Source organism: Mastomys coucha, unplaced genomic scaffold (genome assembly GCF_008632895.1).
Source record: "Mastomys coucha isolate ucsf_1 unplaced genomic scaffold, UCSF_Mcou_1 pScaffold7, whole genome shotgun sequence".
NCBI lineage: Eukaryota > Metazoa > Chordata > Mammalia > Rodentia > Muridae > Mastomys > Mastomys coucha.
Genome location: NW_022196913.1, coordinates 50,840,206 through 50,859,308, shown reverse-complemented (window position 1 = coordinate 50,859,308; position 19,103 = coordinate 50,840,206). Strand labels below are relative to the sequence as shown.

Sequence of the window (19,103 nt, the reverse complement as noted above, 5' to 3'; positions counted from 1 at the left end):
AAGCTGGATCTCATGGAGGCACTTCCCCAACTGAAGCTCCCTTGTCTGTGATAACTCCAGCTTGTGTCAAGTTGACACACAAAACCAGCCAGTATACCAACTTTCTGAGCTAGAGGGTCAGGGAGGAGAGTCTTATATGCTAGCAAATGCAGAGAGGAGAGAGCATAATAAGAGAATCCCATAGTTCTGTGTATGAACCTACTGTGTGCAAGGCCTAACTTACACAGTGAAGGCTATAAAAGCTGAAATGTTTCTAAATAGCCAGCCATCTTTGCAGTTAATCCTGGCAATGTACATGTGTGAGGCATACCAAGGGCTTGCAAGGCTGAATACATGAACCACTACCCACAGAGGCCAGAAGAGCTTTCAGTGAGACCTTAGCTTAGTGTATTACCTCATCAATTAAACAGAACCCCAAGAATTCTCCAAAGACTTATATAATGATGTTCACAATGTCTAAGACAGAGTCTTTGCACTGTCTACACTGCGAGCAGACCAATGTCTAAGGAAAAGAACAGTCCGATGTGTCATTTAGAGATGACCCATATGTTAAAATCCTCAGGCAGATGTTTTAAAGCACACACTATTACCATGGTCTGTGAGGCACGGTTCAATACCCATGTGAAGGGTGGAAGGAAATGAATGAGATCTCTGCAGAGAGGCAGAATGACGCATAGAAGGGACACACTAGTAACAGTAGAACTGACAGCATAATTCCTGAAATTTGAAAAGCTGCTGGGATATGTCCACGAGAAGATGTGAGATGACAAAGAAAAAGAGGAGTATCGATTTAAAGGCAGGTCAATAGAAATGATCCAACTCGAGGGCCAGAGACAAAACAATAAAAATAAGTGGAAGCCTCTGGGACTGGGGAAACCATCCGATGCTCTAACAGAGGCATCACTGGAATGGCATGAAGGGACGATGAGAGCCAGATTGGAGCTGAAAGCTCCCACCGATGAAGAAAGAGAATGTATACAAAGTTAGCTACATTTTTATTTATTTTATGTGCATGTGCACATACACGGGCATGCGATTGCTGCAGAGGGCCCATGTGGGTGAGAAGACCCCTTATGGGAGTGGCATCTCTCCCACAGTGTGGGTCTTAGGGATTGAACCCAAGTCTTCACATCTGGCAGCAGGGTTTGCCCACTGAGCTAGCTTGTCAGCAAGAAAGAGATAAGATTCAAGTAACTTTACAGATGATAGCAATTCAGTGAATGACATCGGCTTAAACACAAAGAAAACCACATTGGATCTATAATAATTAAAGTGCTATAAATCAAAGGTTAAAAACAGACAGATCTCTATGTATATTATATTATATCTATCATCTATCTATTTCTCTCTATATGTATTACTGTACTATGTATACTATATAGTTACACATATAGATAGATAAATAGATAGATACATATATACACATACACGCACATACATACATACACAAACATAGCACCAGTGACCTAGAACTTTCTAGGGAATAATGACACATTGCATATATTATAGATGGCAGAATAATGCACCAGTGGGTTGTGACTGCTTTATCAGAAACCTTGGCAGTTAGGAGACAGTGAATGTGTTGAAAGCCTAAGAATATTTTAGAGCTAATATCTAAGAGACAGCTTAGCATGGGGGTGGATTAGAGAAATACGGTTCAGGACTAGGAAGTAAGACAAAAATGTGAAGGTTAGAGGTGAGTTCAGAGAGAAAAGATACCCTGGCTGCTAATGGAAGGTTGGCTGGCACACTGAATGTCGGGCTGACAGATCTGAAAGGGCAAGCTTGCCTCCCTTCTCCCCGCATATGCGCACAGAATCTGAGAGACCATCCTGAAATAGCTATAGCGTCAGTCAAACAGCCACAACTGAAGGACAGCAGTGTCCTGGGACTGTCAGACCTGACTGGACACAAGCTCTTCCTCAAACACATTCACAGGGTCTCACCTTCCTTCACACAGCTCTTTTGGCCTTTGTCCCCTACTCTCCCGATTCAATATGACCAATTCCTGCTTAACTCAGTGGCCTGGTTCACATGCAGCCTCACTCACTCTATAGAAAAGAATGTACTGGATATCTCCAATGTACCCAGGAGCTGACCCTGTCCATAGAGCTTTCCAAGACCTTCCTACTGAGAGCACTGAGGGGCATTTACCCATCGAATCTTTAGATCAATTCATTAAATTCATTTGATTTGCATTAGTTGACAATGTACCTGTGCACTCTACTCTACCCAAGGAATAAGGTACAACTCATCTTTGGCTTACAAGAAGGATCTATTAAAGTCACTTAAAGCATTCATTTGGAGGCTGGTGGTAGCTCGGCCAGGAAAGGTACCCCAAGGCTGGTGGCCTGAGTTACATACCTGGGACAGACATGATAGAAAAAGAAAACTAATTCCCAAGAGTTTTCCTTTGGTATGTACTATGGTCCTGAGGGGTGCACATGCCCTAGCCCCTAGATCCCACACTGTTAAATAAATGCCATAAAAATTTGTAAAGGCACTCATTATTTTAGAACAACTAATGAAAAAAAAAAAACCAGAGACTTTTGCTCCCTCTAAATATATTAGAATATTACCAATCATTAAGAGTAATATGAATTGTTTGTATTTTAAAAACATCAGTAAAACAATCTTTAACTCTAATTATCAAATGATGTAAAATTCCAAAAATAAATGCACTGATAATTTCCTAGTTATTTTTATATTTTTAATGTATTTATGCTCACAAGAACCAAAGAATGCTTTTTTTAAAAAAATATCTTTTTATGTCTTTTAACCTGCAGATCCTTTGTGTGTGGTGGGGTGGGGGAAGGGGGAAGGGGAGTATGTGTGTACCTTGTAGGTCCTTTGTACGTATTATGGCTTCCAATTTTGTATTTTTATATGGTTTCTGAGTATATGAAAGAGTGGCGCTCTATTTTTTTGTGCCTTTTCTTGGACTCTTCCTTCAGCCACAGAAGACTTAATGAGAACTCAGGGCTTGGCTCAACGGTAGAGTGCTATCTAACACTCACAAAGCCCTGGGTTTGAGCCCCGGGATGGCAGACAAAGAAAATCCAAGCCCTTATTTTACAAAGTAAAACATTGAGAGTTTAAGATCTTCCCTGTAAGACCACACTAATTGAACTCAACTAAAATCCAGACCTTCCAGATTGTCTTAGGTCCACGCCTCCCTTAACTTGTTATTGAGTGTGAGGTGCAGATTGAAGTACGGGCAAGCTGGGAGACTGTGAAACCAGAGTCCAGCCGAGTAAACCTGAGTGGTGGCCGACATCTCCTCCCAGAAGATTAAGCGGCTCTTCTGAAAACTTGGCTTGTCACTCAGCAAGCTCTTCCTGCGCCCCGTGCCTGGGCGCACCAGCCACTCCTCTCTTACCACCTACTTATTCTATTCAGAGTTTTAAAACACCATCACACAAAGGACCAAAGAGTTCAGAGGGAGCTGGTTATGAAACAAGAGGAGAAGCAGAGTTGGACCGAAAAGTACATGTCTGATCTCAGCTCTATCAAAAACCAAGACAAGAACAAGGCAAAATGCCTTAGTACCTTCAGCGTTACAGTGTCTTCACTTGTAAAATGATGTCGGAAAGTCTAGTCGCCATGGATACAGAGGTAGGATACAAATCAACTGGCTAGGAAGTGAAGCTTTCTAGGTTCCAGTAGAAACAAAGGTGGGGGTGGGGGCAGGAAGGGGGTATGAGGGCTTTAAGCATAAAAGACAATCTTTAAGAAGTTGACTTTTTTTCTTAGTCATCCCCAAAGAAAGAGGGCCAAGGTGATACTGTCAGTGCTTAACTCAGAATAGATGAAAGGTTTGAAGAAGAAGGAGAAGAAGGCACATCTATTGGGGGAAAAGTCTGGAAATAACCAACCACTGATGTTCAAAAGTCATGAGGTCATCATTCATCTTTATAAAAGAGACAGAGGAACAAAGACAAACAAGGCAAGAGCTGGCTTTTACATAACAGCTTCGCAAGGGAAAGAAATAGCTCTCCTTCCCCAGGCTCAAGCCTGAGAGCAAAATGTAAAGCTTTGGGCAACCACCTATGAAATGAATGCAGTTTCTAGTTTCAACAAATGCTTGGAGACATCATGAAAGTCCTTTTGATAGAGATACAAAGTTTTACTCTTCATTTTCTTTCAAATTCTTTATTGAAAAAGTTTCACAGATCCCGCAGTCTAGTCTGTGTGTTGACCTAAGATCAGCCACCAAGCAAGCAAACTGCCACTTTGAAAGTTTGTTATCTAATTTTACTGCCCTGAACTTCATATATTTCTGAGACAGCATCTTGTTTTGTACCTCAGGCTGGCTTTGAACTCACAATGATGTTGCCTTGTCCCCGCCCCTCTGCTGGAATTATACATATAAGCTACCACTATGGCTTAGCTTAGACTTTAGTGTTTATTGAACTCTGTATGAAGCAGTGCATTATTTGAACAAGAGTCAACATTACCAACGCTCCCTGCTCCTCTCCTTGTACTCAGTCATGATTGCCTTCCTACTGTTCTGTCACATATGCCCATGAATAGATATAGGTATATTATTAAGTGAAAAGAAAATGTCTGAGTCACAAGGCTATAGCTCACGAGGTTACAGAATCACCTGCGGCAAGGATAAAATCCCTTCAAAAGCTCGAAATCACCTAAAACTTTATGCAAAATTTAAATTGTACACCATTGCATATGGGCATTTAATGCTGAAATAGTGTTTCTCCCTCCAAGTTTCCTAATAAAATGAGGTTCCAATGGTTAAGAGCACTTGCTGCCCTTCTAGAGTGCCTGAGCTTGGCTCCCAGCAGACACATCAGGTGGATCACAACTACAACTTCAGCTCCAGGGAACCCAAAACTATTTTCTGTCCCCACCCACTCCCCTGCACCTGCACATATGTGCTACACACGCACACACACACACACACACACACACACACACACACACACACACACGAGAAATAAATCCTTAAAATGATACCCTCCGGTATAGTTAAACATGGAGAGGAACCCCACAATCGTTTCTGTCCACTCTTCTGGATATTTTAAAACAAAATTATGTGTTTTCTCTTTTGAATTTTTCAAACCTCCAAACCTGTTTTGTACTTTGCAAAAGCATAATACTACTAAGAGAATGTTATATAGTTTTTAAATTAACTTGTGGGTTTATCTGGGGCAGGAAAACCATTTAACTATTCTTATTCTCCAAGGAATAACCAGGAGAGGAGACTTTTCTTCTGAGGTTTCAATTGTAGCTATGGTGAATGGGGAAAAATAGCACCTCACTGAGATCTGTATGGTTGTTTAGGAGTGGAAAATAACTTTAATTATTCTGTATAAGCAAGAATTTCTGGCAAACATCCCAATTTGATTCTTTTCAACATATGTGAGTTTTATCATTTATTTAGGGTATTTCTCAGCCCCTGTATTATTCACAGAGATACTGAAGTCCAGTGTAGAAAGCTGCTCACTTCAGTATTATGGACAACCCTAAAGAAATGGAAACAAGAGGCTGGAGAGATGGCTCAGCGTTTAAGAGCACTGACTGCTCTTCCAGAGGTCCATGAGTTCAATTCCCAGCACCCACATGGTGGCTCACAACCATCTGTAATGGGATCCAATTTTCTCTGTCTGAAGACAGCTACAGTATACTCATATCAATAAAATAAATATTCAAGAAATGGAAACAAGTTAAATACTTCTCAGTATGTGTTTCCTCAACCTGTCTGCTTCTGTGATAAAACACTCTTACCAAGAGAAACTTGAGGAGGAAAGGATTTATTTGGCTTCCGCTTATTTGCAGGTCAGATTCCACCACTGAGGGATGGCAAACCATGAAGAGACAGGCTTCCTCCCAGGCTCATGGTTGGCTGGCTTTCTTACTATAGCCCAGGAATGGCATTTCCCACAGTGGGCTTAAGCTCTCCCGTGTTCATCAGCAACAAGACAGTTCTCTGCAGACAGCTACAAGGCTAATCTGTTCTGGGCAGCTCCCCCAATGGAGCTATTACCTCACAGAACACCAGGGTATCTCACATTGAGAGCCAGAGCTAACTTGGACAACAAGGAAATAGTTGAAGACATTTGATATATAGAAATCATGTAATTTCAAGTCTATCAGGTTGATCCCTATAAGAAAATGTCCAAGATATACTGATGGTTGAAAATATCAAGTTGCAGCTGTTCAGTGTACTCCTGCTTATGTCAAGCTTACAAAGATTCTACCATATATGTTTGTACTAGGGTAGAAGTTTGTGGATGCAAACACCAAGAATAGGCAATATCATCAACAATGTGCACTCACTGATGGTGTGGTGGGAGAGGGGAAGATGGGGACTTTTACATGTTGCTCATATTTTTTTATTCCTGGTATTTCTATAGTATCTAAATAAAGAAATAGACATTTTCCCCTAACTCTCTCAACCCTCAGAATACCATGCCCTCTTTGAGACTCTATATTGTTATGACTCTGAACATCTTGGCCATGATGTGTGAGCTTTCATGAGCCTGACATAAGATGACTGTGGAGAGACGGCAATGTCAAAGACCTTGCATAGCTATAGCAATAACCACTGACAACTATGTCACACAGACCCATCTCCCATGTTAGGAAGATGAGTATCCTGGGCCATGTTGGACACAAGAGCTCCTATGTGGTGGTGGCACAGTGGAGGTGACATAGCTCACTGGGAGGACCAACATTCTAAGGTGCCCAACTTCTTCAGTGAACTTGGTCTGTGGTAGCCATGGCTAGTTCCACCATCACTCAACATCCATTCTCTCCTTCTTTCTGATAACACAACTCAGATTTTGCCCTATAGTGTGCCCAGTTTAAAAAAAACAAAACAAAACAAAACAAAAAACTCTTTTCAACTGGAGAAATAGATTAGTAGTTAGGAGTGCATATGATCTTAATTCAGTTCCCCATACTCATTAAATGGCTTACAACCTCTAGACAGTAACTCTAGATCCATACAGGAAGTTTCACGTCCTTTTCTGGACTCCATGGGCACTCACACATGAATGTGACCACAACATGCGTACCACACATGCACATTACACATACCTCTTCCTATGCTTTCTTGCTATTGATGTGGCCATGCGATTTATTGTTGACCAATAAATTGAAAGCAAGTCTTTGGGTGATATTTTCTGATAATCATTCTTTATAGGGTGGAAGAAGGATTTAAGGACCATCTTTGCCATCTTATGTCTTTAGGGCTTAGACTTCCAGCTGCGAACTGCACACTAGCATGTCAGAATAAGATATTAAGCAGAATGCAGGCCCTTGATGATGTCATAGAGTGATTTTAGAAATTCTAGATGGATTTCCCCCTCTGGAGACTCTCTCACATGAGATGATGATCCTTGCTGAACTGTCATAGTCAGGCCTCTGTGGTCAAAGACAATCCTAACCAGTTCAGAGTCTTCCAAGCTCAGCCTCAGACAGAGTAAATGAATAGCTCTTAAGGTTCTAGACGAGGGGTTGTGATCCTGCTGAATAGGGGGAGGGGTTCATCAAATGAGCCATAAAACTTTGGGAGACTCTGGGAGATGATACTGCAAAGAAGCATGCCTCAGGTGCCCAGGACATACCTGAAAATCCCTGTGGTCCATACTGAAGGAAAAACAAGTCAAGAGTTGCTTCTGGCTGTATATAAAATTGGAAGAAAAGGTTAGTTCTCACTTTTCCCAGGATAGGTGACTTTTGGGTTCCTGGTCTGTGAGGTTAATGGTGGTCCCTAGTGCTCTTCATGGCCATGAGAAATAAGTCGTGCATCTACTTTCAGCATTATTACCTTCTCTGCTCAGACTCAATCACATATCATGCTGATTTTCATCCAGCTGCCCAAAGTATCAGTTGCTGGGTGACTTAACAAACCTTCTGCATCCAAGAGCGGAGACCAAGAGGGAAGAATCCCGCTCCTACCATCATGTTCCTAGGATGACCCAGCCTCTTTTCACATCCATCACTTTTATTAATTATTTCATAAAGATATTCAAAGTTAAGGAAAGGTAAGCAAAAACCTAATTAACTCCTAACAAGAAGTTTCTTCTTATTTTTTCACACTTGCTTGGAACGATGTATTATCCGTTAGTAAGTAGTGTAAGTAATTATCGTGGAACTGATATATTTTAGGCAACCCCACTGAAATGGCGTAAACAACATTTCCTGTGTCAAAAGCAGAGATCCAAGTCTGTTTTAGAATGGTCCCTCATCTCCATCTCTTATAATTCCTACCAATAACTCGTCTTTTTATATATACTGGCATCCGTGTGGAAGACAGCATCCCACATTGACCAAGTCTCCATCTGGTGACAGACGGGGAAACAGGAACGTAGACTATCACTTTATGCAGATGGATTTCTATTAATACAAGCAAGTGACCCTGAAAGAGAAATTGGCTATCTCCAGCATAACTTGCAGGAGATGGTTCTGCATTTCCTGAAAACAGGTTATTTCTAAATGCACCGCCTTGCAAGCACTGCCCAGGCATTTATCCTTCTAAGAGCTATTTTTTTTAAAAATCCCAAATAAACCTGTGGTTCTCTGTCTCTTTACTTAGAAAAGGATGCAAAAGATACAGAAGGAAGGATGGGACCACGGGGTAATACAGCAACAAGTGTCTATGGGAAAAAAAATCCTGAGTTTTTCTGGCTACTTGTTGTGGATCCTGTATGGTGGAGATAGGCTGTGGGCGTGAGATGGATGAACGTGAAGGGAAGTGGTTTGATTCACTGTCCTATTTGTCTTGCCTTTCTTCATGAAGACAAGCAATATGAAATACAATCAAGAATACACATCCAGTAAATTAGTGCTTTTAAAATTTATGTAAGTGATCACTTATTAAGGTTTGAGTATGAAAGGTCCCCCATAGACTCACATTTTAAATTCTTGGTTCACCATTTATTTGGGGGAGGTTCTGGGAACTTTAGAAGGAGAGGGTCTACCTGGGGGAAGTAAGTCACTGAATGTTGGTTCATAGAGATCTCTGCTGGCTGGCCTCTTTCTGACTCACCTTGCTTCCTGGTTGGCAATGAAATGAACAGCCTTCCTCTACCACACAGTTCTGCCACCATATTCTACCCAAGCACAGCAACTGGAGCCTCTGAACTCGTGCACTAGAGTACATCTTTAAGTCACTTTGCCACAATGGTGTGAAAAGTGGGTAAAGGATCTACTGGTGGTTGCTAATAAGGTATTAAGGGATAACTTAAAGTGGTGACTTCATTAGCTTCAGTGACCAATCATGACTGACCATAACCAGGAGGATTTCATGAAGAGGCTCATCAGAGGACAATTCCTGAGGACAAACAACCAACCCACTGGTTCATCAATAGAGACAGGAGTATGGTACAGCCATGCAATAACGTACTACCCTATGGGAGCCAGCAGGGTGGTTCAGTACATACACAGGCATGTACACATGCATGTACGCACACACGCATGAAGCATGAATTCACAAATGCAAATCCCCTCCCCACGCACACAATGCATACTTCTTGATATAGTTCTAGAAAATTTCAAATAAATCAAATAGGATTTTTCTGGATAGCTTATCAACACAAGCTAGAGTTAAATGGGAAGAGAGGCTTTCAACTGAGAAAATGCCTCCATCAGATTGAACTATAGGCAAGTCTTTGGTGGTATTGCCTTGATTAATGATTGATGGTGGAGCTCACTATGGACAGATTCTATGTTGTATAAGAAAGCACGTTGAGAAATCCAGGAGGAGCAGTAAGCTCCACAGCTTCTGCTTCAGTTCCTGCCTTCAGGTTTCTACCTTGAGTTCCTGTCCTGACTTCTTTAGCTTGTGAACTACCATGTGAGAGGGAAAGATGATATTAACCCTTTCCGTCCTGAGCCCCACGATGCTGTATCACAGCAAGAGAAACTTCACTGAGATAACAACCATACTGTATGACCCAGTTTCTTAATAATCAGTTTTATAGTACTCAGGGCTACTGAACACAATATTAAGACATACTTGCCAACAGAAGTGCAATTTATATATTATACACATCATGATAGAATGATTGGCTATAATTTTAAACAGAAAGAGGAAAGAAAACTTTGAGGTTATAAGATCTCTCCTCAGAACAAATCATCCTTTAGAAAAATCACATTTCTAAATGGGTCAATAAGATGACTCAGAGACTAGTACCCAGAGATTCGTCATATCTAATTCTCATTCCTACCCTACTAATAAAGCTTTTATTAACATTTTTATTTAGTGTGTATGTGTGCATCAGGGTAGGGGAGTTAAGTGTGCCACAGTACATACATGGAGGCCCAAAAGCCACCTGTAGGAAATAGTCCTCCCCTTCCACCATGTAGGTCCTGAATGTCGGACTCAGATCATCAACCTTGGCGACCAGCACCCTTATCTACTAAGGCACCTCACCAGCCATTGCATTGTCTGCCTCTCTGCCTCTTTCTTTCTGCATGTGTGTATATGTAGATTTGCCTAAAATGGATTTTTTATGGAAAATGGAATCATACAAAATATCACCTTTGTGACTGGCTTCCCTTATCAGCACAGTTTGTGAATTGATATACCTCTGCATATCAATCTTGCAAAAAGCACCGTGGCAGGGTCGTGTAGGTGTGCAGTGGCCTTTGGTCATATTCACCTCACTCAGTTCCTTTTTCTTATCTTCCCTTATGTTTCAGTTCCCGCCTCCAAGTCTCTGACGATTTTTAATTCCATGTTTGTTTCCCTTCTATACTCCAGATATAACAGAAAATATGAGACACTTCTACAACATATTGAAATAGAATTCTCATGCCAAAATGTTCAATGTTTTTATCATAAAATTTTGTGGTTTGGGGCTTTTTTATTTTTATTGTTTTACAGAGTTGGGGATGACTATGATTTTTCATTCCCTAATTGTGTAACAATTATCAAATATTCTCCACTGATTTGCATGTTCGCCCTCCACTGCTGAGAAATTACCAACTCTCTCTCTCTCTCTCTCTCTCTCTCTCTCTCTCTCTCTCTCCCCCCCCCTCCGTCTGCATGTCTTTGTCTCTCTGTCTCTCTGCATGTTTGTATATGTAGATTTGCTTAAAATGGAATTTTTATTGAAACTGGAAACATACAAAATATTGCGTTTGTAACTGGCTTTCCCTTTTAGCATAGTTGCTTACTTAATTTCTTTTTGCCTTTTCTTTTTTTCTTTTTTATTAGATATTTTCTTCATTTACATTTCAAATGTCCCCTTTCCTGGTTTCCAAAAACCCCCCTATCCCCTCCCCCGTCCCCCTGCTCACCAACTCCCAGTGCCTGGTCCTGGCATTCCCCTACACTGGGGCATAGAGCCTCTAGGACCAAGGGTCTCTCCTCCCATTGATGCCCCACAAGGCCATCCTCTGCTACATATGCAGCTGGAGCCATGAGTCCCATCATGTGTACTCTTTGGTTGGTGGTTTAGACCCTGGGAGCTCTGGGGGTACTGGTTAGTTCATCTTGTTGTTCCTCCTGTGGGGCTGCAATTCCCTTCATCTCCTTGGGTCCTTTCTCTAGCTCCTCCATTGGGGACCTTGTGCTCAGTCCAATGGATAGCTGAGAGCATCCACCTCTATATTTGTCAGAGCCTATATTTATCACTGGTAGAGCCTCTCGGGAGACAGCCATATCAGGCTCTTGTTAACAAGCACTTGTTGGTTTTGGTAACTGTATATGGGATGGATCCCCAGGTGGGACAATTTGTGGATGGCCTTTCCTTCAGTCTCTGCTCTACACTTTGTCTCTGTAACTCCTTCCACAGGTATTTTGTTCCCCCTTCTAAGGACTGAAGTATTCACACTGTGGTCTTCTTTCTTCTTGAGATTCATGTGGTTTGTGAATTGTATCTTGAGTATTCTGAGCTTCTGGGCTTGTAATACACAAGATACCCACTTGTTAGTGAGTGCATACCATGTGTGTTCATGTGTGATTGGGTCACCTCACTCAGGATGATATTTTCTAGTTCCATCCACTTGCCTATGAATTTCATGAATTCATTGTTTTTAATAGCTGAGTAGTACTTTACATAGTGCCTCGGACCTTCCTGTAGGTCATGAATGGGACATCACACATTTTGTATGTGTATCTGTTACTGCTCACTCTCACCTCTCTCTCTTTTGGCTATTGTATATAATCTGCTATAAATACAGAAGTACATTTTTTCATTAATTTGTCTGCACAGGTGACCTTATGTTTTGGGTTCCGAAGTGCGATCTCATTTGGCAATTCACGTGGGCTTCCAGCTTGCTATAATAGCCAAAGGCGGTCTGGAGTGTGGAGACTTCCTCTGCCTCCCAAATAGAGATTGCAGACATTCACCCTCACAGAGCCTTTAACTTCACTGCCTCTTCTTCAAATTTGTTACTTTGGGCTAACTTCAGTTCTTCTTGTGAGTATGAAATGGCATCTCATTGTGGTTTTAATTTACATTTCCCAATTAACTAAACAAACTTATTTTCATGGGTTCATCTGCCTATACACCTTCCTTGGACAAATTCACATTCAGAATATGTGCCCATTTGTCTTATTACTGAATTGTAAGAGCTCTTTATATAATTTAGACTCACATTCCTTATATCGTATACATACTTATATGTGATATTAGGACTATAAGTCATATATATAATGTACATATTGAATTCATTGAACATATATTGTGTGATATTATCCCCATTCTGTGAATTTTTTTTTTTACTTTCTTGACTGTATGTTTGAAGCACAAAATTCTGTAAATTTTACTAATTCCAAATACACATACATTTGTATTTGAAGTGTCTCATAATAACCCACACTGGCTTTGAACTAACTATATAGCTGAGATGAGGCTGGCCTTGAATTCTGTTTCTCTTGTCTTCACCTCCTATGTCCTAGGATTACAGGCATGAGCCACTACATCCTGTTTTAGGGGGTATTAAGGTTGGAACCCAGGGCTTCATTTACAGGAAAAAAATATTCTACCAACTGAGCCACACCCCAGTCCTTACTTCTTTTTTTGTAGTTTGACTATCAAATCTGACAAACTGACAGGCTCTCATAAGATCACTAAAATGATTGCCTCTACTTTCTTTTTGTTTTTTTTGTTTTTGTCCTAAAGTTTATTTTAAATGAAAAGTATGCATGCTGCAGGGCCAACTTTCCTTGTGTGCTATCCTAGAGAGTGAGCATTGGAGTTAAGGGTGGTTTTTCCCTCTTGAATGACCTTGATGTCCTGTTTGAAAGTCAGTTGAATATAATGTGAAGGTTCATTCTGGATTCTCAGCCCTATGCCACTGACGCAGAAGCCCAGCTTCATGTCAACACTTTGTGCCTTAATTCCTGCCTCTTTATATGAAGTTTGTACTTCTTTCTTGTAGTGGTTTTGGCTACTGTGGGTCCTTCTAGTTTCCATACGAATTTTAGAGGTTAAAAAATGGTAATTATCACTCCACAGAGCTTTGCATTGTATCTGTATAGTGCTTCTCAACCTTCCTAATGCTACGACGTTTTAATACAGTCCGTCATGTTGCAATGACCCCCAACCATAAAATTATTTTCAATGCTACTTCATAACTGTAATTTTGCTAATTGTTATGAGTCATGATGTAAATACCTATGTTTTCCAGTTATCTTAGGTAACCCCTGTGAAAGGGTTGAGAACCACACTGCATTTGTAGCTAAGTTGGGGCACACGACCACCCCGACAGTGCTGAGTGTCCCTGAACAGAGGGCATCCTCCTTTAACCGAGTCTATTTGTTTCTTTCAGCAATGTTCTCTAGCTTTCAGTAAGTTTCCGTTATTATGTTTATGTATCAGTGCTTTATTATTTTAGATGCTATGGAAAATGGACCTGAATTGAGTTTTATCTTTCTTTAAATTTGCAATTATTTTACAACAAAGACATAATGCCCTCATAGCTAGAAAACAACAAAGCATAATCCCTTTAGTTTTGTGAAGATCTGTGAGTCCCAGACCTTCATTTTCTGAGGATGGTTTTAAATGTTTGAATCTGATCTCAGTTTGACTCTAACACTTGTGAAGCCTCTAGTGAAGTTGAAGAAACTGCCCTCATTCCCAGCTCGTGTTTAGCTCATCTTAAAGTTAGAAAGGACACATTTTGCTATGCAAAACCTCTCAGGATTTTAAGGATATGGGCATAATAAAAGTGATCTTCTATTGGAAGTTTGCTCAACAAATTTTTGCCTCATAACCTTGAGCCTATCAAACAGATCAGAAGAAACACTTCTGTACCCATGGAGTATGGAGAGATGGGAGATGTCTTCAGGGACAGGAAAAACCACACGCTTGCTTGTGAACACAGCTGTCCCAAGACATGGCTGAATCAGGAGCCCAGGCCTCCACTTCCCCTTAGACAGTAACTAACTTTCCCTTTCCAGGTTTGAACATTCTCCACTGCAGGCCTCATCCAAACACTTCCATCAGCCATGGAAACCTGCAGGTGGAGAACTGTTTGTTTGATTAACGACTAGTTTTAAGTCCAACAGAACTTTCTGATGTTAGTGTCTGGGTCCATTCATTACGATTAGTGAATTGAGACCTGTTTGGCTCTGGAAGATCCAAACAGATGTTTATAACAGATCAAAAAGAGCCTCCAGCCACAGAACTAGTCTCCTTGGTCTGGCAAGATGGCTCAGCAGGTAAAGGTGCTTGTAAGCCAGCCTGATGATGGGAGTTTGGTCCCTGGTGCCCACACGGTGGAAGAAAAGGACTTGCTTCTACAGGTTGCCTTCTGACCTCTGCACACAGCACTGTCAGCTCCATCAAGCTTTCAAACACACGAACACACACACACACACACACACACACACACACACACACACACAGTAAATAAATTAGAATGTATAATTTAAAATTTTAAGAGAAAGCCCTAGGGAATGCCAATTCTGCTAACAATAAAAGCTTCTGGAAAGGAAAGTTATAGTTCCTCCTCCATCCCAAAAGGTAGGCAAGACTCAGATGAGCTCCTGAAAAACCTTACTGATTTTATAACTCAGGCCTATCAGTTCTCACCTGAAGAAGGCACATACAATGGCTCAAATGCATTATGGGTAGTGTGCAGTGTGTGTGTGTCTGTGTGTGTATGTGTATATGTGTGTTTGTGTGTGTGTATGTGTGTAGTATGTGTGTGTGTGTATGTGTCTGTGTGTGTATATATGTGTGTTTGTAGTATGTGTATGTGTGTATATGTCTGTGTGTGTTTATCTGTGTGTGTTTATGTGTGTCTCTGTGTGTGTATATATGTGTGTGTATGTGTGTGTGTGCATGTGTGGTATGTATATGTGTGTCTCTCTGTGTGTAGTATGTGTATGTGTGTATATGTGTGTGTTTCTGTGTGCATGTGTTTGTGTGTGTATGTGTATATATGTATGTGTGTGTATATGTGTGTATGTATGTGTGTATGTGTGTATATGTGTGTGTTTGTGCATGTGTGGTATGTGTGCATCTCTCTGTATGGTATGTGTATGTGTGTGTGTCTGTGTATATCTGTTTGTGTGTGTGTGTTTGTGTATCTGTGTCTCTGTATATCTCTCTGTGTTTATGTGTGTGTCTCTCTGTGTGTATATATTTGTATGTATGTGTGTGTGTGTATGTGTGTGTGTGTGTTATTCCTGCCATCATCTTTGATTTCTAGTATGTTTATGTATACATTGAGAAAGAAGCATGTGAGAACTCACAACCAAAATGTGATAGTCCTTATGTACATCCTATGACTTTTATTTACTTTTATTTTGATTAGACTATGTGGTCACAGTCCCAGAGAATCAACATAGCTCACAGTGCTTTCAGAACCCATGTAACAAATTCCAGCATTTAAAACAAAACTTTGGAAAAGCAAATCTCTTCTCTCTAGACCTCAACTTTAAAATTCTTGCACCATCATAATGATAACACACCGTCCTGTATTGCTGTGCAAAAGAAGAAGAACTTGCCTAGGATGGCAGTGACCCCAGAGCATCTTTAGACCTCTGTAAAGGATGCAGTCTTTTCTTGTAAACAAGAATCTAACCTGCATGCTGAAGCCCTCCGAGAAATGCCAATTGCACTTCCAAGGCATGCTAAGCTCATCTCCCCTGAATGGATGCTGAGTCTGGAGACATGATGAAGAAGAGGTTCCACTCTTCTGTGTACCCTCATGAGAGCAAGCCGAAAGCTTCCTCCCACCTCGAAGGCAATCCAAGCATGATGATCGAGGCCATGACCAAGATTCACAGAGGTGGATTCTTGAGCAATGATGGTTTCATCAGCAGAAACTCTGAGGCAAATTGTTCATCTGCTCATCCCTCCTGGAAGCACCACCAGACCCCTTAGCCAATCTCTTTCTCAGCAGCCACTGCAAAAAGTCCAGATCTCCATCTGCTGTGTCTCCTTTGCAAGCCTGCCATTCCTCACGTGTTCCTGACACACCTCATGACTACCTTTGTAAGGGCATCTGCCGGCTGAGCAATTCAGGCATCACTAGCCACAGATCAACAACTAGCAAGCCATTTGAGACCAAGTTTTGGGAGAAATATTACTTTTATTTTACATTATCTACCACTACAGAGTATCTAAGCATGTACCACACAGTGAGGGTAATAGCCCATCTCTTCCATAATCTAGGCCAAGTGAGAGCACCAAGACAAGCATACCCTGACTCCAGTGTTTCTCCGACTCTAACAGCACCCATTTACTGTAGCCCGGTGCTTCAGCAAATGCTTCTTTTCCAAATACTTGGCTTGTCTTCTGTTCAAGTTGCAAGGCAAGAAAAGGAATCCCGGTGAAGGCAGGAGCCATGGCTCCGTGGAATGTTGCTGTTGTTAGAGGGTCAGCTTGTGGAATATCAGGTAACAATACTATTCATTCTGATATCAAGAGTGAAAACACTCTCACTGCTCAGCATCTTGTCGGAATCTTGCTGGTCTGTCCTTGTTACAGAAAGCCTACCTACTGATGGGCACACACGTTCCTTTTATTTGTGGAAACACTTTCTACAGTTTTCAGCATATGTTAGCTTACTGAACACTTGTGGGAAAATTGATTGACAAGCTTGGCAATGGTTCTGTTAAAATTTTATCTGCAGAAAATAGGATTAGTGGTGGTTTCTCTTTCTTGGTCATTTTATAATGAACATCTGAGTATACTGGTGAATGCCTATCATGATGACTCTATGGTGAGATTTTGGGTGACATTGGTGTCAATTTTACTTGTATCACTAATCAAGGGTGACATTACTGATTGTTGGGAAATCCTCACTGTTGTTATATTGTAATATTACCCCGTAACCCTGGCTGGCCTAGAACTCACTATTTAGACAAGACTTGCCTCAGATTAACAGAGATCTGCCTGCTTCTGTATCCCAAGGGCTAATTAATGTCATGTGTTATCATGGCCAGCCCTTGAAATTAATATTTTAAATTGATTTAGAGATCATTAGTCTCCCCTTAAAATACCCTGATCACAGAAGCACTTGCTTACTTATCATTTTTTAAATGTTAATTGAATGAATACATGAATCACAAAAAAGAAGTTATTTTTAAAGTGTAATGTGAAGTGAGAATGCAGACTTTAAATTGTAGCTTTTATTTAATCAATTTATAATATATGTGTGTGCCTTCAAACATCACTTATGTTATAAGTTTATGCCATAAAATTGAAAGACAAAATTCTAGCTATAAAATTGCTACAAATATAGAAAAAGTGAATTGCATATTGACACTGTTAAAATACATGGGATGTTAAGATACAGGGAAACGTTGACTTTGTTGTGCAATCAAATTGAAGGAGATGCTCCAACAGTTTCATCTAAAGATCAGTTCGACAAAAGACATCTTCAAACTGAATCATCTAATTACACACAGAAGTAGAAGATATTGAACATTCTGAGCTAAGGGGAAGAGTTGGAGTTCAGTGTTTGGCTGGCACACCAGAGAACACAGGCTAAGTCCTCAGCACTGGCTTTTAAAAGAGATAAAAGGAAAAAATATCATCAGGTAAGAAAACTATGCAGCTAGAGATGATCCAAAGACTTGAAATTGGCTCTGATGTGACCTACTTCAATCAACATAACCAAAAACTACAGTGAAGTGAAACCTGTCAGGACTGTTCTTTTTGGGTAAATGATCTATCCTATGTATGGTAGACGTTTAGCAGCACAAAGTAAGGGAAGACAGATGTGATCCACAATAGATGTACCTGGATTATATAGGCTTCATGCACAAGAAGTTTAGATGTTAGGGCTGAAGAGAAAGGCAGAGAGAAAGAGCTGTAATCACCTTCAACACGATTCCCACCAAAAAAAGGAATGGAAGTGCAGATCAGTTACAGAAAATAAAAGGAGCTGGTCATCAAAATAATAAGCAGATAACTAAATACTGGGAATTTTTGATAAAAATAGATGTGCCAGATTTTCCTGACAATTTATGAATTCCTTCTCTTTATTTTTAAATCTCTCATAATCTTTTAACATTTGTGAATCCCAGTTTTGACTCTAGAAAAAATAATCCATCTCAAGCATCTGCTCTGTCATAGAAAGCTGAGAAAGTTCCAGAAATGAGCCGTAACCTGAGAAAGTTCCAGAGATGAGCCGTAACCTGAGAAAGTTCCAGAGATGAGCCGTAAGCACTGTAGTCCTATCAGATCTGGGTGGCCCCCGATTTAGTGATCTTGACAGTTTTAATGAGCGCTGTCACAATTTTCTCTGTGTCATTTTTTTTCTGGTCTTTTCTGGGGAATTTTACTGAGATAATTGTGGGTCCGTATGCCACTGTAAGAAATGACCTGGAGAGAGTCTGCATTAGACCCATTTCCACAGCTGATAACAAAATCCCACTGCCTCGGAATGTTAGAAAGAAAGTGGTTTTATTTGGATTCACACCATCCTTGGGTGGAAAGACCTTATCTGATGATGGCTTTCTCACAGAGGCATGAAGCAAATCACAATCTGTAAAGACAACAAGAAGGATAGCATGAGAAACCTCATCAAACTGGCTTTTTTCTTTCATTATTACTATTATTATTAATTATTATTGTGGTTATTATTATTTAGTCTTATTTTTACAGTCCAGTCATTATCCCCCTCCCAGACCGCCCATTGACTGTTCCTCATTCCATTCCTCCTCCCCC

The 19,103-nt window shown here is 40.7% G+C and overlaps 1 long non-coding RNA gene across 1 annotated transcript; it reads left to right on the top strand.

Moving 5' to 3' along the window:
- The first annotated feature begins 7,364 nt into the window (after positions 1-7,364).
- On the top strand, positions 7,365-18,682 carry LOC116082326. Its single transcript, XR_004115251.1, has 2 exons — positions 7,365-7,668; positions 18,510-18,682. It is a non-coding gene; the product is annotated as an uncharacterized LOC116082326 (long non-coding RNA).
- The last annotated feature ends 421 nt before the right edge of the window (positions 18,683-19,103 follow it).